We start from the raw sequence: 22,048 nt of genomic DNA, 5'->3' as shown, positions 1-22,048 counted from the left end.
TTATGTGTATCTTCTGGTCTCTCTCCCCTTCCCTCTAAAACTACCAGGATTCAATATAGGCATCAACCCGACGGCCTAGTCCCTCACTCCCAAGGCTGCCATGCGACGCCACCATGAAGTGAATTCCACTTCCTGTACCTCACAGTAGAAAATAAACTCCAAGACAAATTTAAGATGCAAACCATGGCACAACTAAAGGCCTGCGCAGAACAAAGTCACAGGTCCCTGAAATAAGAGAAATTCCACAGCAGATGACCTGACCTGGCCCACAGCCCTGGCCCTTTTGTCAGGCCATTCAGAGCATTCTGGACTTGCCCATCTCTACGCGCATTTCTAGAATAAATCTCTTTCCGGATGCAGAGGCTTTCCAACCCAATCAAACTTTGTTAGGTTGTAAATATCATAAACTGAGAATCTGTGATACACACCTGACCTACTGACCATTATATCTTAGCCTTTCCTGTCCTAAACAAAACACTCGCCTCAGCCTACAGTTGAGGGAAGTCACAACATTGATGGGGTAAGAAGAGGCTGACAGTTCAAGTTGTGTGCAGAGAAGAAAAGGAAGAACCAAGCACTGGTATGGGAACACTTTCTCAAGCCCAAAGCCCATCGAGTTGAACCTCCCAAGCCAAGGATGAACCACATGTCTAAGCACACATCCTACCCATCCTGTTTCTCTGGAATACTCCCCACAACTCCCCATGATTCCCCAAGTACCAACAGTTCGGTGACCACAGCGTGAGCACTGTGCGTAGTCTGGAGAATAATGAAAATAGTCTGCCTTGCTCTGTCTGATTTAGTGCTCTTCCTGGCCATTGCTGCACCCATCTGGCCTCCCAGCCTCCTCCTCTGCACCCCAACCTAGCCTCATTCCTATTTCCAGAAGAAATGACAAGAAGATGTTTGAGGCTTTCTTCCTCCTCCCTTTCTGGGCAGAGGTAGTCAAGTTCTGAGCACAGGAGATTCAAGGTCAGTGGCTCTCAACCTTCCTAACGCTGCAGCCCTCTAATATAGTTCCTCATGGTGACCTCCAACCATAAAATTATTTTGTTGCTATTTCACAAATGTAATTTTGCTACTGTTATGAATCATAATGTAAATAAATATCTGATATGCAGAATATCTAGTATGCAACCCCTCTGAAAGGGCCATTCGGTCCTCAAAGGGGTCGTGACCCACAGGTTGAGAACCACCCTTCTAGATGAAATCCAACATGAGAAGGATCAGAAGAGATCACACCAAGCAAGAAGGTCATAGAGTCCCACTGGGGCCCCCAAACTGCTTCCATGGATGTGGAAAAGTTACCAACCGTACAGGAGAGGCTCACGGGGCATCAGTAGGCTCTCCTGCAACAGTGTTTCCATCTTATCCCCCAACTGGAAACATCTTCGTACGGTCTTCTGGCCTTGAGAACCTAGGGATCCATTAAGGCAGACCCTTGCTGGCGTGGAGAATGTAGGCAGTGTGATGGATGCCTGTCAGTGTGTCAGCTTTCCGGTCCCTGAGGAATGAGACTCAAAAAGATGTGAGAATTAGTTCTGTGCCTGAAGACATTTAAAACCTGGTGCATTTGGGCTCAGAAAAAGCAAGCACGCGGCACCAGTGGTGAGAGACCAGGGAAGGGAGCACCTGAATATGGCAGGTGGATGCCTGTCATGGACATCTGCTGTTTCTCCTCCTTGCTGGCCCACCTTACCGCAGAGCTGATGGAGAGAGCTGGCACTCCATGCTCCTCTAGAGAGGGCGCCTGGAGAGCTGTGAATACCTGCCGCCAAGGAAGAGAACGGGGAGGTGTGAACATCTAGGAACAGATTTGGCTCAACAGTACAAGAGCGATGAAGCTCGGAAACAGCTCCAGCTGTCTCCAGTGCCAATGGCTGTAGTCCTAGTGGGTGTCCTCCAGAGGGACAAGAGACAAGAGGACAGATTGTACTTAGAAGAGCCACAGAAGACTTTATTACCACATCCTTAGCTCCTCCTGATTCTCTGTGGAAAGGCCCAGGTCACCTCTCTTTTTGGAAACTGTCTGCTCTGTCCCAGAACTTCATAGGCAATTTCTGTTTCCAGGCCACGTGGCCCCAGTCTAGAGCCACACTGCTGGGTGAACCAGAATCACAGTGGGGTGAATGGTATAAAGAGATACATAACTTGAATATTACCTAGGATCTGGGCAAGAACAAGCTACCCACCCAGCTCAAGGAACGTCCAACCTTCAGAGAGGCAGCCACCAGCTGATTCAGCTACACTCATCCCTATGAGACCGTATTTGCACAATGTACACAGCAAAGCCATCCTGGATTCTATCCAGTGGCCCAAGTCACCTTCCCAACTCAGCCCAGGCATCTGGTTCTACCTTTATTTACACTGATAACATTTTATAGAAACCAAATCAGACCAAATAAAAAGTCAACAACAAAAGTGGCTATCCAAACACTTACACTCAAACTGTGGGCCTAGAATTTAATCTGGGATACAGTAAGAGAGACAAGCCAGTCTACTTTTCTAGACCTCAGTTTCCCCAACTGTGAAATAAAGTGATATAGGGTTTGTTGCAAGGCGAAAGGAGCCCATGTATTGAACCACGAAGCACAGTGCAGATAGATATACATGCCTGCATAGTGTCAGGATACTCAGCCCACATCTTCTGACTGCAGGGACCAACTTTAGAGTCCTGGCTTGTGCCCTATGATAGGGTCATTCATGGTATCTGGCCACCACTAATCCTGCTTTATTGGCATTTTGGCCATTTTGACATGCTCCAACCATTTTGTTAGGAATAAGAATACAGGAACAGCTACACTGTTGCACTGATCAGCCTATGTATTCACAGAATTGATTCTGTCCCTTTCTCATTGAAATGACTATTGTGTTAAGAGTTCTTTTGTCAGCATCCTGCTCTTTGGCATTTTGGCAAAGTCACCATAATGGTATGCATGTGCTTGTGTGCATGTGTGCATGCTTGTGTGCATGTGAATATGTGTGTACGTACATGTGTAGGCATGTATGTACATGTATGCATGTGTGCCTGTATATACACGAGTGTGCATATATGTGAATTGTATGCCTGTGTGTATACATCTGTGATTATGTACACATGTGTGCATATGTGTTCAGACATGCTCAGTGCATTAATTCTAACTCTAAATAAGCTCTGAAAACGAAAACCTCAAAGGCATTTTATCACCTTGTAATTTTTCTTATGGCAACTACTGAGGTCCACAAGGAAGTGTGGCTTGTCCCCAGCAGCAAGCAGTACAGCCTGCAGGGATTCCCTGGCTAACACGAATATCACCAACAGAAGTAATTGGCACTGGGTGGCACCAACAAAAACAGCAGTCACAATCCTAATGATGCCAAAGTAATTGGATTGAAGCATGAAGTTATTAGACAGAAAAAAAAAAATGCCAACAGTTCTCAGTGACCAGAGCACAGCTCTACCAGTCTCCTCTCTGGCACGCTCTGCAGAGGGCAGTCTAGGAAAACATACAACCCAGAGGCATCTGACCGGGACTGAAACTCTACCTCTATGGCTTACTAAGAATGTAACTTTGAACGTGTCTTCACTCTGATCCTGGTCCCTGCTTGAAACCTGAGGTTTGGAAGGCCCTGTGAGGCTAGTGCACACTGGATATTTAACAGTAGACATTACCCAGATTAGAGCCTGGTACATAGTTAATACTGATGATTGCTCTCTTGCCAACATGGGGAGATGTATCAGAAACAAAGTCTTTGCACTTGTTGCTTTGTGCCCCAAAGAATGTGAAGGTCTTCTAATATCTGTGGAAAACAAAGAAGAGACAGGATTATGATCAGAGTATCTTCTATACGTAGGTGTATGTGAAAGAGATGTAGGGATGTAGGGGGAGGGAGAGATGCAGACAGCAAACAGAAGACAGAGAGAGAGAGAGAGAGAGAGAGAGAGAGAGAGAGAGAGAGATTTCAAAGGTGGACAGTCTTGCAGAGCTCTGATAGTAGGTGTATTATGTATTACCTAGGCTTGAAAGCTAACTTTGCCATTAACCAAATGATAACCATAGGTAGCCAGTCAGTATGTATGAATGCATTTTCTCTGAGGATTCTGGAAGGATTGGGTATATTTGCATATGGGCACTATCTAGATTACATCTTAAGTTCTCAGTATTAGTCATCCATGTAGACCCAGGTCATCAAAGTAAGACCTCTGCCTGTGTATGTACATGTTACAGAAACCACTTAGCCCATGGGCTTATGAGTGAGGACTGCAGGCTTCACACTGCTGCAGAATATTAGAGTCACTACGGAGTCGGCTAAAGCCGTTGCTCTATGTATGGAGCCTTATGGGAAAGGCTTGCCACGCTCTTTTCTAAAGCTGTCACACTTTCCATGTCTACCCATCGGTGACTTGGGATGCTAACATGCAGCCCTAGACAGACTACTACCTAGGTCAGGGGTCACTACGGGTGGTTTACCTCTCATTGCTGGGATAAAATACCCTGATTAAAAACAATGTAAGGGAGAAGGGGATGATCTAGGCTTAAAGTTCCAGGTGGATACAGTCTACCACATTGGGAAAGACATGACAACAGGTCGGAGGCAGGGCATGAAGCCTGTAGGCAGAAGCAGAGCGGACTGCTCAGGTTGCATCTATACTCTGGAAGTAGGAATGCATGTGTATACGCCTGGTGCTCAGCTAGCTTTCTATATGCTTATGCATTCCAGAGTCCCAAATTACAGAATGGTAACCCACCCAACACACACACACACACACACACACACACACACACACACACACACACACACACTTTCAGGTTGTGTCTTCCCACATCAATTAAGGCAATAGAGACAATCCCCAAACATGTACATGAGCCAATCTTACATAGATGGTCTTTCATGAAGACCTGCTTCCCAGGTGAGTCTAGATTCTGTCAAGTTGACACTACTGTGGCTAAGCCAAGGCCAACCACGAGATACAACTCTTAGTGTCTCAAGCACACTCCCACCCATGACCTGGGTAACAAGAACGCTTGCTCTCAAACCCCTCCCGTCTTTCAGTCTCTGGAATGAGTAACTGAAGCTTGGGTCCTTAGGCATTGCTAATTAGTGAGCTTAATTATCACATTAACACTTGCCACTGGGATTTTCTTCACTTTTAGTCATCTTTTGTGCTGTTATCCCAATTAACTGTGTTGGAAGACTGTGAGCCTGAGCTTCAGAGAATAACGGGCTGGTTTTATGAAGTATGGTGTTTGATCACAGGATTGTCTCAGACAGGTCAGCAGCTGGAAGGGAGAGTAGGAATATTATGCAGTCCTTTATGTTTATAAGAACTGGCAATAGAGACCTACTGTATCTACAAGTGAATATGTGTGTGCATACATACATACACACACACACACATACACACACACACACATAAAAACATCTGTGGAATATCTGTAGAAAACAGAGGAGACAGGTGGGTGAATGTGAAAGATGTGGGGGGAGGGAGAGAGAGGGGAGAGAAGATTGGGGAAGGAGAGGGGAAAGGGAGAGGTAGACAGACAGACAGACAGACAGACAGACAGAGATGTTTTTATCTGACATCTTGGATATCTATCAGAAGGTTTTTTTTTCTATTTATATTCATTTGCTTGGCCCCATACACACCATCAACACATACTAAAACATAGCCTTTCACTGTTTCTCTTTCTCCCCCAAATCCTAAAGTTGAGACTTTTCCTAATGTCTTCTTGAAGCTCCCTCATGGAACCAGGTGGCCATTTTGACATCATATATACAATGTTGCAGCCATGGGTCACACCAGGCCTCTCAGTCCTCCTTTTGCATGGTTGGCAGCTGCTATTTTTTTCCTCTGTGATAAGACATCAAGCGGAAAGTAAGTTAAGGAGGTGTGTTTTGGCTTACCTTCCAGGGCGCAGTCCATCACGGTGGGGAGTCATGGCAACAGGAGCTTGAGGCAAAAATGTCATATCAGAGAGCAGAAAGATGAATGCTGATACTCAGCTCACTTCCACTTATATACACAGTTCAAGACCCCAACCCAAGAAATGGTGTGGCCTGCATTCCAGGTGTTTCCACTTCATCTATCCTAATCAAAATCCTCTCACAGAGGTGCCTAGAGGCTAAACCAGTCGTGACAATTCGACCTCGATGTGTCTGGAGGCTTCTCCCTGAAGTGATTCGGGCAACTTGACATCTAATGTTAACCATCACAACAGCCACCCTTCCACTGGAGAAACTTCCAGCTCTGAAGGTCTCACCCCATGAAAGGGATCATCTGTAAGTCCCCAGCACCAACCAACAAGACTGAATAACAGGTTCCTATAAGTCTCCAGTGCTGGCCTGAATAAGCTGAGGCACAGCCTCCTACATGGGGAAGAGGCGAGGCAGGATGAAGTCTGAGGCTGGGAGCTAAGCAATTCAACACTTTATTTCCCAAATCACAACACTTGACAGCAAGGATGAGCATTAGTAATTGCCTCTGAGAAGAGGCCTGGAGTGGAAGAAAGGTCACCCTACGTGTAGGAAATGAGCAAGCCCAGACCCACAGGAGAAATCTCAGATCCAAATCCCAAAGCCACCTTCACCTGATTTGGACCCCTGCACCTCCCAGTGCCTTCCCAATGAGCCATGGGAGGACTACCCTGTCACCTGGCATTCATCTCCTTCCCTCAGAACCTGGCTTATTTGAGGTCAACAGTAAATTGCATTAATTATACAGATCCCCCTCACTGTAAAAACTGAGGTGACATTTGGATCACTTCATAGCTGAGAACTCTCAAAGTAATCAAAATGGCATGGGGAAAGGTGAAGAAATACAAGGGGAGAGAGAGTGACATTAATACACAAATTCGTCTTAAGACCAACGGCAATACGTTGCCAAGATTTGATCTTTTTAAGTCTATCAACATATTTTCATATAACCTAATCTGATTGTCTGTCTCTTTGTGAACTGAAGTTCTCAGACATCATCTACTTGGGGGAGGATCCTCTCTAGAGGTGACATCAGCTCTAGGGGTGACATTGGCCTTAGGATGATAGCACCCCTGGGGTTATCAGAGGCCCTGGAAAGATATCACCCCAGGGGTTGGGGTATCAGCTTTGGGTAGGAAATCACTTCTAGGGTTGATACTGGCTCTCCGGGACCATCACCTCTCCAGGAAACACAGCCCTGGGAAGGTATCTCCTTTGGAAGTGATTCAGACTCGCAGACATGAAGATAGTGACTCAGTCAGACAAGAAAAACGCTAGGGAAGGAAAGAGGTGAAAAGGAGAAGTGAGAGCAAACATTTAAAGGGCACTGAGGAGCCTAAGCACTGGGAGATGAAGGCCAGATGACAGGTAGGAGGAACTAGCTGGACATGCTGGGGAGGGGCCTACAGTGCTGAAGAGCTCACAGTGACCTTAGGCCAGCAGTGAGGAAGGGGCTGATGCTGAGAAGAGACGGGATGTTACCCGTGTTACGGGAGGCAGAAAAGTTAATGTAGGGAGAGCCGCAGTCCAGCCCTGGTCCCGACTGGATAAAGGCCAGGCATAGGGAATACAGTACAAGAAGTGTCTAGATCACAGTAGCTTTGGAGCAAAGGGGTTTAGATGACGGGATGGTTCAGGGGACAAGGGTGAAGGGACCCAAGGTATACCAGCGCATCTCTGGATTCTGTTTAAGAACTGGTGGTGCCCTGTTGGCTAGATAATGCTAAGCACTGTAACTTCAGACGCCGATTATCTATCTATGCATGTCGCAGCATGTGCTGCCCTCCAAGACTGATAGCTTATTAATCACTCTGAATCCCATCTCCCTAGGGATAAAATTATAAGCTCTATGGTGGGGACAAGATTGAGATGGCAAATAGAAAGGTGACAAATACTTCCTGCCATGCAACAGACGCCTGAGAAAAGTTGTCAGCCTCCGGTTCCAGTGGAACCGGCAGCTTACAGAGGGCTGGCCCACACCTGGACACAGCATGTTGCCTGCTGCTTGGTTGGAGGCCTGGAGAGGTCCCTGAGAGTAAGGCGCACCCGGGGGCACATTCAACAAAGACAGGCCTAATGAGCCTGCCTACTCCTGTTTTTGTGAGGGGTTGAGGTCCTCCCCCCATCCCCAGAGCAAAAAAGAAGAGAGGGGGTTATGTGACACTCAGCTTAAAGATGGCTCTAGGGACAGAGTCTCACACAGCAAAATGTCAAAATACAAGTCCTGTGTCACAGTGGAAAGCTAAGAAATAAAGAAATAAAGAAATAAAGAAATAAAGCAAAAACAAAACAAACAGAACTCTGAAAATTAGTCCAGAGTCTGTAAGATCTAGGTGAGAAGCCCTTGTCTCCACTCTGTCACCAAATATTCTCTACCAGACTCCTGAGTGTTCCTAAGCTTCAGCAGGTGCAGCAGAGAGCACGTGTACAACAGAGGTGACTGGCCTAAGTCAGTTCAGCCTCCAGTATGCAGCTGCCCGGCAGGTCCCGCAGAATCCAGGTGCTGGAGGGCGGTTGGCCCCAAAGGCATTGAGTAGAGGATTAGCCAGAGTAAGTGGAAAGTCTCCTGGAAAGGCTGAGGGAACCATAGCAGTGTGTGGTAGGGAAACAACTATCAACCATGCTTGCTCCCTTAGGGACCTGTTAGTTCAGGGGAGCTGCCTCCCCAGAGGCCCCCAGGGATACCCAACTGGGAGGAGAGCTCCCAGCAAGAGGTGGGCTCTGCAAGCCCTGGGGCTCCAGACAACAGCTGCCAGTGATCAGCTTTCACCCTAGCCCAGGAACCCTCCAGCCCCCGGGGGACATTGTGTCACCTCTCCTGCCCGGGTTCCAAAGGCAGGGTTGCTTGCCCACGTTTTTTTGCTAAGTAGAGATAGATGCCTTTGTTCCCATCGAAGATTTCCACATGTAATCCCAAGAACAAAATAATAAATACATCCTAAATACATCCTAAGAGCTCTGTCAGCCAACTCCCACAAAGGTCTCTCTTGAGAAAGTTCACACACAGAGGCTTTCAAAAGATCTTTTACAATGAAGAAGCTATTTGTGTGTGGATGTGTGTGACTATGTACATGTGTGTACATGCGTGTGAGCACATATGTAGGTGTATGAGTGTACATGTATGTGTACAGGTACACTTATGCATGAATACGTGCATGTATGGATGAACATAGATGTGTGCATGCATGTACATGTGTATGAGGGAGTATACGTGCACATGTGTGTTTGAAAGGTACACATGTACATGTGTATGTGTGGATACAAATGCACATATTATGATATGTAAATGTATATATGTGTATCTGTGTATGTGTGTATATATGTGTGTGGGTGTACATATAAGTGTGCATGGGTATACATATACATGTGCATGCATGTATGTGGGTGCGTATGTATTTATGTGTGTGCACATATGTATGAGTGTACATGTACATGTGTTTTGTGTATATGGATGCACATGTACATATGCATGGGTGCATATGTCCGTGTGTGTCCATGTGTACAAATGTACATGTACATGTGGAGAGTACATGTACATGTGCATATACATGTATATGTGTGTGAAGGGCAGAGGAGAAGGCACATGTACATGGCGGGGGGGGGGAGTGGTTAGGGGAGAACCTCGAATGCCTTTCATCAGAAGCCCCTTTGTCAAATAGGTTACTCTGTCTGGTCAGTCAATGGGATTCCCCTGTCTCCACTTCCCCAGCTCCAGGATTACAAATATATACTACCACACCAGAGAATTCATTGCAGTGGAGATAGGATGTACCATGTAAGCCAAGGCTCTAGTCATATAAATGACTGTGGGCATAGTCCTCTGCAAGACCCTAACTCTGTGAGCCATTTTAATCTGTCCAGAGATACGAGACCCAAAGACCAGGAGCTTAAAGTCTACTGCTTTGATGCCTGAACCCAGGAGGGCCATAGATCTTCAGGGCTACCTCTCTGACCAGTGTGGAAGTCCAAAAGCTGTAAATATCTGGGAGCAGGGATCATCTTTCTTTATCTATACACACAGCAACATAGAGCCCTGCAAAGAAAGGCAACCAAGCAGACTCGAATCAGGAAGAGAGGGAGACAGAAGAGCTTGGAAGCCATCTGTCCAGGAGTGTACTACCGATCACTCCACTGTCCAGCTCTGGGTAGCCTGCACTTGCTACCACTGGGGAATCATCCATTCATGCTAGCGTTGACTCCAGCCATCTTTTCTCAAGGCTTTTCCCAGCCATGAAAGAACTGCTGCGTGGATAGCATACTTAGTGATGCCAGACTGAAAACCACCGTGTCATCAGCATGGAGCTCCACATGCAGCAGGCCAGTGAGTTCCACAATCCTGTGCCCGTCACTCCCACCCACCCTTATATCCAAGGAGTCTTAGCATGACGACTCCACCTCACCAGGTCAGAATCCAGGTTTCAAATCCAGACTAACTCATTCTCAAGGCTATGCTCACAACTGCCAATAGCAGCAACGCCATTGGCAGGTAGGAGGCCCAGACGCAAAGCTTGATTCTAGACACTGTCCTTCTCCTTGAAGGTAAAGTGGATTGCAGGCTGCATACCTCAAGCTCTCTTTGACTCTCTACTGAGTATTAACTGACAGGGCCATTCAACATACACGTCGTTAGAGTGTGTATTAGGCAGGGTTCTCTAGAGGACCGGAACTGATAGAATGAAACACATGCACACACACGCACATGTACACGTATACATATATATGGGATTTACTATAGTAGTTTACAGGTTGTGGTTCAGCAAGTCCAAAAATGGTTGTCTACTAAGGACAAGTCCAAGAATCTAATAGTTATTCAATCCATGAGACTGGGTGTCTCAGCTGGTTCTCAGTATATTATGGAATCCCAAGGACGTAGTCTCTAATGCCAGTGAAGAAATGGACTTGCTAGCTAGAGCAAGGGCAAGCAGGTAAAGAACAAAATCTTCCTTCCTCCATGTCCTTTATATAGGTTTCTGGCACACGGTGTGGCCCAGATTAAGGTGTACCTTCCCAGCTTGAAAGATTTGGGTTAAAAGTGGGACTTTCCACTTCAAGTAACTAAAGAAAAAAAAATCTTTCACAGGAGTATACAACCTCTTGGGTTTTAGTTCATTTCAGATGTGGCCAAGTTGGCAATCAAGAATAGCCATCACAGAGCTGTGTCCAGCCTTTATCAACAGGGTTCAGGACCCCACCCCACCCCCAGAACAAGTTTACAAATGCTTTCAGTAAAGCTGGAAGGAGCCAGTAGATAGTAGGAAATCCTGGAGATTCAGGTCTGAGGCTGAAGGGGCCTCTTCGAGATCCACCTCCCAGAAGCCCACAGTCAGAGAAATATCTGAGTGGCCTCCATCATTTTCTGCTGAGGCCTAGCCACCACTACCCTGGGTAGGGTGACATTGCCAGCTGCACCAGCACCCGCCGGGACCCCCTGAAAGTTCTTCCCCCATCTGCTGACAAAAGTTCTTTCACTGCTGCCCGTCACATCCCTGTGCACACCTTCTGTCTGCCAAAGCATGTATGTCATGATCCGCCAGGAGGGGCTTCCCGTTCCCATGGTGACATTCCCAAAAAGCTACAGAAGCGATCACTCAGACAACTTCCTCCATCCTGTCAATATTTTCAATAAACAGCCCTTTGCTTGAGTGCTCTCAGGAACACGATTAACATAATTCCCTTCCCTTCCTCAAAATTTGCTGTTTACAAGGCTATTCTGGTGAGAGCAGAATGAAGGGCTGACTGGGGCCTGTGTTGAACCCATATTCCTGTTGACTCTTAATATTAGCACTGCAGGGACAGGAGCTGCAGAGTCAGGAACACTTACCCTCGCTTCACCACTTCTCAGGGGCCTTTTGTTGAGAAATGCAAGTATCTCGTGGAAGGAAAGGAGCCTATAGAGTCTGGGGAACCTCCAAGCTGAGCCAGCGTCTATGATGGGGACAGGCTATTTATTTTCCAAGTGTCAGTTCATATTTTACCTCGTCTGAGAAGCCCTCCCTGGCTCTTCCTTCCACTCTTTACCAGAGGAGTTGAGACCTTCTCTGGATCCCATTAGAATTCTTATTTGTGTTATTATGCTCATAATATTGTTCAGATATAAACGGAGGGCTGGGGCGACAGCTCAGGCAGTCATGTGGTTGCCTTATGTCATGACTTAAATATGAAATCCTGTCCCCACAGGCTCGTGCGTTTGAACGCCTGGTCACTGTGATGCTGTTTGGGGAGCTTATGGAACCTTTAGGAGGTGAAGGATTGCTGGAGGAAGTCTCTCTCTGGAGGCAGGGCTTGAGGTTTGATTGACCTGACCCTCACTTCCTGTGTCCTTTGTCTGCTTGCCGATCTCATCTGCCTGACTGCCATGGAAGCCTGGTGCTGCTGCTGCTAGCTCTTCCCCCCACAATGATGGATCGTAGGTAGCCTTTCTGGAACTCCAAGCCAAAATAAGCCCTTTCCCCTTTAACTTGCTGCTCTGGTTTGAATGGTAAGGGCCCCTATAGACTCATATGTGAAAATACTTTGTTGCAACTTGGTGGAACCATTTGGAAAGGATTAGGAGGTATGTCCTCACTGGAAGAGGCCTGTCACTAGGGTAGGCTTGGAGGTTTCAGAAGCTCACACCATTCCCAGAGTCAATCTGCCTCTTGCTTGTGGATCAAGAGATGAGCTCTCAGGAGTTTCTGCTCTCACGCCTTTGATCTGCCATGTATAGACTCTAACCCTCTGAAACCTTAAGTCCAATTAAATGCTTTCCTGTATAGGTTGCCTTGGTCATGGAGTTTTACTACAGTATCAGAGAAGTCACTAAGACACCAAGCATGCACCAAGACCTGAGACCAATCTCCAGAATCCATGTGACAATGAGCTGGGTGTGGTGGGCCATGTTTGTCATCCTAGCACAGGAAAATGTAGTCAGGAGGACCCCTGGGAGTCACTAAAAGAGCTCCGGGCCAGAGAGAGACTCATTGAGGTGGGGAAAAGGTGCATCAGGTCTAAAGAATAACACCCTCGATTGTTCTCTGGATGCCATACATATGTACACGTGTAAGTATAGACACACTCATGAATGTACTAGCACACACAAGAATGTTCACACTCAGTAAATGTGCTAATCTACTTGCTTCTAATACTTACTTCTTACCCACAGGCCAAGAACAAGTTGTAGTCCTGGCTTCCAACTGTGGTGGATAGCACTGAATGTCTGGTTTTGGTCACTTTCCACCGTTCTAGTGTCCACCACACTCCCCTGGCCTTCTGGATAGGCTGGGCCCTAACACAGAGCATATCAAGAGTGAGCAGATCCTGTAGCTTAACGTTTTGGGTTTCTCACCCACATGCTGTCCCTCCGAACCCTCCAAGGGAAAGCTGCCATCATCTTGGGTCAGCTTTGAGGCAGTCACACAGCAAGGCAGCAAGTTGCTGTGAGCAAGCAGACAGCACACATAAGGTCTTGAAATGGTCTTCTATCATTCTAACCCAAAAGACCCAGCTGAGCAGCCTGTGAATCGCTGGGCTACAGATGGCCCTCTGACTCTGTCCCTTTATGCGATGTCTCAGCTTTCAATGTAAATCACATCTTCTGGTGGAAACAAGACCTAACTTTTGGGACTTTTCACTTGTCAGGCTAACAGCGTGTGTTACATATGGTCCTCTGTCATGATGCTAGGCAGTTTTCGCTTCCATCCAACTCTTGACTAATAAACAGGAACCTGGAGATGCAGGGCTGCTGAGCCAGGGTGTTGGTAGGGTACATGTGCTAAGTGCATCTTGAGCTTACAGGATTTTCAACTTATATGTGCATCTAGCAAGATGGAAACCGACTGAGGTGAAGGAGGAGTCAACTGGAATACGTGTGTTTTATGTGCCGAAGCTTTGGGGTAATTTGTTACACAGCTGTACTCTCTAAACAAGTGTTCATTGCTGCTCTGAACACTGAGCTGTGAGAGGCAGAACACACCAGCATCTTTTGAAACACAAATGAGATCATTTTAAAACAAATGATCTCTGCCTCTAATTACTTTCAGGCCATATGCTATGGCCATTCTGAGACTAATCTTGGCTGAATATCCCCAGATTTGAACCCAAGTCTGTCACGGGTGGACTCAAAGAACCCCAGAAAGTATATAACTTCTCCTAGTCTTAAGGGTAACTGTTGAACCCCAAACCTCGGCTTATTGTAAGAATTTCTCCAAGCTAATTTTAGCAAATATTCACTAAGACAGACATGGTAGCACAGGCATGTAATCCTAGAACTTGGGAGGCAGAAACGGGATTGCTAGCTTGGGAGGCAGAAACTGGGTTGCTAGCTGTTCATGGCAGTCAGAGCTACATAGCTAGACTCTGTCTCCGAGGGAAAGAAAGCAGCATTCACTAGCAACATTGAATTGCAGAGCCTCTCTGGGACCTCGGCTGTATAAAGGCCAACATCACCTCTTTCTTGTGACTTCAAGGTGTACAGTTGCAGAGCTTGCATGGTCTCCATGACCCTATGTGATCCATAAACATTCTGTGCCTGTTCCCGCCTTAGCACCCAGCTCTCATGAGAAATTCAACTGTACAAACACAAAATAAGCAAAGCAAAACACCCCTCTGTTTCCAATGGCTTTGGTATAAAACACCTAAATGAAGCCATCCATCCCCTCTGACTGAAATGCAGAGGTGAATAAGGGGCTCCGCTATAAAGGAAATGCTGTATGCCCAGTGTAGAGCAAGGGTTAGAAGAACGAGCTGGTATTTGTCAAGACTCTAGAAAGCCATGTGTGGGCAATACAGGCCTATAACCCCAGCACTTTAGAGGCTGAGGCAGGAGCATCATAGGTTCCAGGTGGGCCTAAGCTACAGAGTTCCAGACCAACCAGGATAACACTTGCAAACCATGTTTAAGAAAGAAAGAAAGAAAGAAAGAAAGAAAGAAAGAAAGAAAGAAAGAAAGAAAGAAAGAAAGAAAGAAAGAAAGAAAGAAAGAGAAAGAGAGAGAAAGAAAGGAGAGAGAGAGAGAGAGAGAGAGAGAGAGAGAGAGAGAGAATTTTAACTGCTCTAAACCATGCTCTTAATGCACTGAAGAAAGTCCCAATTATCTGAATTGCTGCGAAGAGCAGCTGACATCCAAATCTGTGGCTCAACAAACTGCACTACCACGGCCCAGTGGGAGACACGGATGCTACTGCTGTCCTAGAACAACAGGCACCACCTGTCCCAGGTTGTCACACACATCCTTGTCACCTTTGATTTTAGTCTGTTGAATGTTATACCTAAGAAGTCTGATTACTTCATCTAGGATAAAGAGATTAACCTTGGGAAGATATTCATGTCTGCTATATCCAAATGAGAAATGAGAGCCATTTCTACCCACATCTGAGCCAAATAAGCAAAGCACAGGGTCCTAAATGGATTAGTGCGTTTCCATAAAGTAGAAAGGCGATTACCCAGCAGGCAGGGTCTGGCCTGCCCTACATGTTAGCAGAGTGGCTTATCCGCCTTCTCACTAGCTGTCAGTGAAGTCCCTTTGATAGGAAGTCCTACTGCAAGCCCAAGTTCAAGAAAGGGGAGCGAAATGAGCTCTAGATAGGTCAGCTGCAGAGACAGCCACAGCCTACTGCTGGCCTTAGCTTACTGCTACACTTGGACCACCTTGGTAACCTTAAGAAACAAGTACCCTGGCTCCTTTTGTGAGTAGCCATTGTCCAGCTAGGAGAATATTGAGTGGAGAGACCTCAGACCTCTCCCATGAACTGAGGACCAGCTATAGAGGGTAGCAGAGAGAGAGCAGGAGACACCTCAATGCTCTAAAAGGAGAAGACAGGGGAGGGGGCTCTGGGACTGTCTGCTAGTCTTGGGAGTATGGGGGGGCACAGGAGGAGGTCCTGCTGCATTTCTGGAAAACCAGGCCAGTAGGCACAATGAAGGCAAGTTTCTAAAATCGGCTCACTCACTGGAAGTAATATTTACTCTTACACTGATTCCTTTTTTCCTACGCCATATAGCCCATGGGGAATTGGAATGATCAGGCTTTGGTATTTGAAGGTAGGTCCAACTCAGCTTGCATTCTCATGAGAAGAGCCTTAAGTACATGCTCTGTGGGCTGCTGGCTCAGCCCTGGCCAGGACCCTCCAAGTCAATACACAAGCACCAAGTGTAAGACTTTGTCTGAGGAAAAGGTTGGTCCCTTTAGAAATGATTGTCTATGACTGCACAGAGCAGTGGACTCTAGAACCCCATCAACCCCTGAGAGAAGAGGGTGGTCAGAGACTAGCTCAGAAATAGGCTGGCAATCCCATCCTTCTCTGGCCATGAAACTTTATATCACCTACAAATTCACAAGGATCACAGCTTGACAAGAAAAGACAGATGCTTGAAGCCCTGGTCTCTCTAAACCCTAATTAAACCACAAGAGAGGTTTTAAAGAGAATGTAAGAGTAATTTTTATTCACTTGATGTGGCATCCTGCAGGCTCACTGCCTCTGTCGGCTAACCTGGGCTAGTCCTGGAAGCTTCTAGCCTCCATACAATCTAATCAAGGCCTGGAATGTTTTCAGACTCTGACACTTGCTGCTGAATAAGCTCACCCTTTCTAGCTCTTTCTGAACTCTGGCTGGCTGGCTCAACTCAGCTGTTGTGGCTCAAAACTCCTCTCCAAGCTGCTTCTCCTAAATTACTCTGCTTGGCCTCATCCCGGTCAATCTGTTCTAAACTTCTGACTCTTTCTCGCTCTCTGGCTTGCTCTCTCTTTAACTGGTCTCTGTAAGAATCTCCCAGTAAACCTGCCTCCTTCTTTTTATCTCTCTTCTCTTTTCTGTGTTCGTCTGTCTCAAGTATCTTCTTTTTCCTTTCTCTTCTCATGAAAGTTGGGCAGATCCTATTTTGTCAAATCTTTCTCTGATTCAGCACTTTTTCTACCACTCAATTAGACATCACTTTCAAACATGGGTGCTTTCTTCTACCAAGTAACTTCACCCTCATCATTTGGGATTAAAGATGTGTGCTAAATCTGTGTCTGTGTCCCAACCAAAGGGATTAAAGGTGTGTGCTAAGGCCACCTCACACCTAGAAACAGGTTTTTTCAGTAAATCACACAGTCTTGGGGTTCACAGTGTGATCAAATCTCCTGCAATGGTAGAAATCGGGGATCTGTAGCATGAAAGGCAGGAAGGAAGAGAATATAATATCAGTTGTGGGGAAACTTAAGGATTTTTCTAGAAGACAAAGGCCGCACTGGGCATAGCTTGAACATAGACCATGAAGCCTGCCTCCACAGTGACACACTTCCTTCAACAAAGCCACACATACGCCAACAAGTGCCACTTCCCATGACCAAGCATTCAAAACCATGAGTCTATGGGGGGGGCATACCTATTCAAACTACCACACAGAGTGAGGCTCTAATCCAATAAGATTACCAACTGAGGAAGAGACACCAGGAGATGCATGCCCTGAGGAACGGGGGTTGTGCTAGTTTGATGGGATTGGATGGCCCCCATAGATTCATGTGTTTGACTGCTTGACCATAGGGAGTGGCACTATTATGAGGTGTGGCCTTGTTGGAGTAGGTGTGGCTTTGGTGGGGGAAGTGTGTCACTGTGAAGGTGGAGGCGGGCTTTGGGTCTCCTATGTTCAAGCTATGTCCAGTGACACAGTCTCCTGCTGTTGCCTGTGAATCAAGATGTAAACCTCAATCTCTACTCCATATTTATCCCTGCGCATCTTGTAGGCAGGGCAAATTCTGGGTGGAAGGTTTTGGGGGTTGTCTACTGGAAGGCTACTGGAAAGAGTCTCATCTAGGGTCACCCCAATCCTCCCAGGAGCCTCCCCCATCCCAGGTATCCCAGAGATGCCCCACCAGTTTCTCCTCTCTTTCCCAGCCCTCTCACCCCCTGACCCCTGCTTTCCCCATACATGATCTCCACCATATTCCCCTCCCTGCCCCACTTCACCTAGTTCCCTCTCTCCATCTACTTCCCATTCTAAGTGAGATTCAAGCATCCTCCCTTGGGCCCTCCTTGTTGCTTAAACTTTGGGTCTGTGGATTATAACATGGTTATCCTGTACTTTATGGTTAATAGCCACTTATCTGTGAGTACATATCAAGTCCTTTGGTGTCCTTTGGTGTCTGAGTTACCTTACTCAGGATGATATTTTCTAGTTACATCCATTTGCCTGCGAATTCCATGATGTCCTTGTTTTTCATAGGTGAATAGTATTCCATTGGGTAAATGTACCACATTTTCTTGAGATACACCCCCTGAGAGAAGCCAGCCCCTGACACTATTAATAATACTCTGCTATACTTGTATACAGTAGCCTAGCATAACTGTCTCCTGAAAGGTTTCATCCAGCCACTGATGGAAACAGTTGAAGAGACCCACAGTCAAACATTAAGTAGAGCTCAGAGAGTCTTGTGGACGAGTTGAGGGAAGGGTTGAGGAAGCCAGAGGGGTCCAGGACACAAGAAGACCTACAGAGACAACTAACCTGGGCCTATCGGGGCTCACAGAGACTAAACCACCAACCAAAGAGCAGGTGTAGGATGGACCTAGGCCCCCTACACATATGTAGCAGATGTGAAACTTAGTCTTCATGTGGGTCCCCCAACAATTGAAGTGGGGGCTATCTCTGACTCACACACTGTTGCCTGCCTTTGGATCCCTTTCTTCTAGCCGGGCTGCCATGACCTCAGTGGAAGAGGATGTAGTTAATCCTAATGAGACTTGATGTGCCAAGGTGGGTTCATCTGGGGATGGGGGTGGGGGAGACTCCCTTCTCTAAGAAGAAGAAGAAGATGGAATGGGGAAAGGTGCATAGGGGGGTAGGACTGGGAGGAGAGGAGGGAAAGGACTGTGATCAGGATATAATGTAAATAAATATATTAATGGAAAAATGATATCGAACTCTTGGCTCCTGCAGCATCATGTCTGCCTACCTGCTGCCATGCTTCCCACCATGATGATAATGAGCTAAACCTCTGAAACTATAAGCCAGCCCCAATTAAATGTTTGCCTTTATAAGGCTTGCTGTGGTCATGGTGTCTCTTCACAGCAATGAAACCCTAACTAAGATGCTCAATATCCCCATCTAACCTTAATTACAATCTTAAAAGCCTTGTCTTAAAACACACTCACATTGGAAGTTAGAGGTTCAATATACAAATTTACAATAGGACACAATTTAGTTCATAGTTCTAGAAGGAGTCATGTGTATGTGCACACATGTATGTATGTGTATTCAAGCATGTGTGTATAGTGTGTATATGTGTACATTTTGGGCATACACCTGGGTGTGTATGTCTATGCACATATGCTCATCTACCCTTCTGTGTAAGGTTTTATTTTGTTTGATAGGTATATGTATGTAGCTTTTATGTTATCGTATATGCATGAATATGTGCACACTTAGGTTTTCTGTGCACTTATATTTATGAGAATGTGAATATTTATCACCTTGTACCTATAAGAACATATGTGGTTTTATGCACTTGAGTGTGTATGAATGAGTCCATGAGCATGAACTTCAAGAATATTCATGCACATGTCCATGTTTCTGTTTGCTAGTGTTATGTATGTTTGTAATTGTGCTTGCATCTGTTTGTGTGTGCACATGCATGTGTGCAGGTGTAGGTATGTATATATATATGTTTTCAAGTGTGCATGGATATGTGGAGGCATGTGTGTGACTGAGTGTTTGTGCATGTGCACATGCGTGTGTATTTGTATGTGTGCATGTGCATGCATATGTAAACAAACATGCATAGACTAGAGTTTTGCATATATATCTGTGCATGAGTTCATGCACAGGAATATAAGTGTGTATATTTGTTTATATGTATACACTGGCACCTGCATGTTTCTATATGCATAGGTATGTGCACATATGTACATATAAATGTCTGTTTCATGTGAACCCGAGCATATGTTGCTAACATGCACATATATGCTTATGTGTGTGCATGCCAGCATTTGTGTGAGTATTCATATGTGCTAGTGAGTGTGTGAATATGTGAGTTACAGCTATATATTATGTACAATGCTTAATCTGTGAGCTATGTGTATAAATATGTGTCTGTGTGTTCCCATAGACATGGATATACACATACACTTTATGCAGCCTGAGGGTAAAAGTGATGGTTTCTAAGAAGCAGGACCAATTCCTGGCAAACTGAGGTGCAGCATGCTATACTTGATACTGTTGGGATTGATGGAAGCTTAAGGATAATGCAGTTCTTTCCTGGTAGAGTTATGAATCAACTGAGGACTAGACAGCTGCTAGCAGTTAGGCTTCAGAATGAGCAGTCAGAGCCAGCAAGAGTGGCTACTGAGTCAGAATTGTGGGCCAGACAGAAGCATGGGAAATCCCAGGTGAAGGGCACAGAGAACCTACCACAAAGCTTCCTCAAGAAACTGTCAGGGAGGGAAGTAAGGGCAGGCTTCATACAGGTCCTCAAGCCTCTCTTGAGAAAGGAGCAAATGAGGATGCTAAGAGCCTTACCAAGAGTAGGGACTACTGCTTCCCCTGATGTGTACAGCCAACCAGCCAGCCAGCCAGCCAGCCAGTCTCTCTCTCTCTCTCTCTCTCTCTCTCTCTCTCTCTCTCTCTCTCACACACACACACACACACACACACACACACACACACACACGAGGGGGCGGGTAATTCCTTCCAGGAGTGGGGACTATTGCTTCCCCCAATGTGTACAACTTCATTTTATGAACTACCCCTGCATATATCATTTTGCTTGAAGCATCCATCACCTTGAAAGCAGCTACAGTGAGAGGCTGGTTTGTATGTCATCCTGCATCACCTCCACCTACGGTCTCCCCCACGTGACGACTGGTGCAACAGTTGGATAGATGAACCTGGGATCTGCGTGCAAGAGGTAAGGGCAGCAAGCCTCTGACTGGCAGTGACTGGAAGCATCTGGGTCCTTGCTCCACTGCCATGTGTGGCCCTTGGTCTAACCTCATCTGCCCATAGCTGAGGATAGCCTCTGCCTTGCAGTGGGCAAAGTCCAGAGTTTGGGACCAGGGCTCTTTGTCCCTACTTGCTTTATGAGGTGCTAGTGAACTATGAAGAGCCCTAAGATCACATCTGGCTAATCTGGCTATCACAGCTTATGATCAGCAGCCCAAACCCTGGCACTCTCCCTCAGCTGCAGTGGCTTCCTCACGTAGACACCCTCAGAGCACAGAAAACCAAGATTAATGAGCAATTAGTAGAAAAATCTTGAAGAAATCTGAACTAATTAAATACCAGATGGAGTTTTAAGGAAATCCTACCCAGGCTTCAGGTTGTTGCAAACTCAGACTTATCCCTCACTTCGGGGAACAATTTGACAATGTAGTAGCTTTTTTATTTATTTTGGTTTATATGGGTGGGCGGTGTATGTGGAAGCCGGGACCTAATGATGGGCTTTGTCCTCAGTAGCCTGTCTCTGCCTTTACTTACTTACTTACTTAGTTGTGACAGTGCCTCTCACTGAATCCAAAAGCTGCCAATTTGGCTAAACTAACTGGCCAGCAAACCTTAAGGATTCTTCTACCTCCATTCTCTCTCAAACCAAATACAAGGACATGCTGCCACAGCCAGCCTTTTCTACATGGGTTCTGGGAACTGAACTCAGGCCCTCGTGCTTAGGCAGCAAGCATCTTACTGAACACTTACCCAGCCTGGGAAGCTCTTTCAACAGGAAGAAAAGCACACTTGGCCCTGCCTAGTGTCTAGTGGGTCCAGCACAAGTGTGTCTTCTGGGATGACCTGGGATGACAACGGAAGCTTACCTCCCTACACATCCCATATAACTCGGCCTTGCCTGGACTCTGAAGCCCACTAGATGGGTCTGATCTCTAATTCATTTGGCTTCTCCAGCAGTCAAGTCAGGCCTGGAGCATCTCACTCATAAGCTCTGAGGCAGGGGGATTTTGCTGTGTAAGATAACTTAGAAACTAAAGCTGGTGGCGCTCATCTCTCAGGGAGCAGATGCAGGAGCCTCGTGACTCCAAAGGCATCCTAGGCTACATAAGAAGCCTCATCTCTAAAAGAAAGAGAGAAAGAAAGAAAGAAAGAAAAGGAAAGGAGAGGAGAGGAGAGGAGAGGAGAGGAGAGGAGAGGA

At 46.3% G+C, this 22,048-nt stretch overlaps 1 long non-coding RNA gene across 1 annotated transcript in view; it reads right to left on the bottom strand.

Moving 5' to 3' along the window:
- Positions 1-3,694: 3,694 nt before the first annotated feature.
- LOC115064386 overlaps positions 3,695-22,048 on the bottom strand; it is a 21,525-nt gene continuing 3,171 nt past the window's right edge. The window contains exons 2-3 of the long non-coding RNA XR_003844204.1: positions 5,887-5,932; positions 3,695-3,780 (exon numbers count right to left, since the gene is read on the bottom strand). This is a non-coding gene — a long non-coding RNA (uncharacterized LOC115064386). The remainder of the gene's footprint in view (positions 3,781-5,886; positions 5,933-22,048) is intronic.

Source organism: Mus pahari, chromosome 7 (genome assembly GCF_900095145.1).
Source record: "Mus pahari chromosome 7, PAHARI_EIJ_v1.1, whole genome shotgun sequence".
Lineage (NCBI taxonomy): Eukaryota > Metazoa > Chordata > Mammalia > Rodentia > Muridae > Mus > Mus pahari.
This window is presented reverse-complemented; position numbering and strand designations above follow the sequence as displayed.